The sequence below is a fragment of the Bison bison genome, unplaced genomic scaffold (assembly GCF_000754665.1).
Source record: "Bison bison bison isolate TAMUID 2011002044 unplaced genomic scaffold, Bison_UMD1.0 scf7180017864225, whole genome shotgun sequence".
NCBI classification, from domain to species: Eukaryota; Metazoa; Chordata; class Mammalia; order Artiodactyla; family Bovidae; genus Bison; species Bison bison.
This window is the reverse complement of record NW_011494797.1, coordinates 300,429-300,928: the sequence shown is the minus strand read 5'-3', so window position 1 is coordinate 300,928 and position 500 is coordinate 300,429. Positions and strand designations below refer to the sequence as shown.

The 500-nt window shown below is 54.4% G+C and overlaps 1 protein-coding gene across 1 annotated transcript in view; it reads right to left on the bottom strand.

The window, feature by feature from the left end:
• The window catches only part of LOC104992857 (multidrug resistance-associated protein 4), a 176,435-nt gene that overhangs the window by 175,668 nt on the left and 267 nt on the right, over positions 1-500 (bottom strand). The window lies entirely within an intron of this gene.

Genomic DNA, 500 nt, shown 5'->3' with positions numbered 1-500 from the left:
GGAAGTCCAGAGGTTGAAATGCCACACTTCCAGTGCAGGGGGCAGGGGTTCAATCCCTGGCCGGGGAACTAAAAATCCCACATTCCCCACAGCGCAGCCAAAAGATAAAAACATTTAAAAATAAATTTAAAAGTTTAAAAATGAGCTACAAAATAAAGCAGAGAACACAGAAGGCAGGGGCAGGAAGCAGAAAGAGGCCGGAGGAAGTGAGCACGAAGGAGGCAGGAAGTGTGGAGGATGACCCCTTCCTGCCTGGAGGCCGCCGCCAGCCTGGAGGGGCTCCTGACCTCACTCAGGCCCACACGCTTCACCACGCTTGGGCCGGTGGCTTCTTCCACATACAGGGGGCTGCAGCGGTTCACCTCTGCCTGCCTTGACATTCTTGCCAGAATTTAGCTTAAACACGTGAGCAGGAGGAAACCACAGTGCGGCCTTAAACCACAGACAGGCTGTCTGTGTGGCTCTGGGCCAGCTGGATTCAACCTGTGTGTGGACACCCC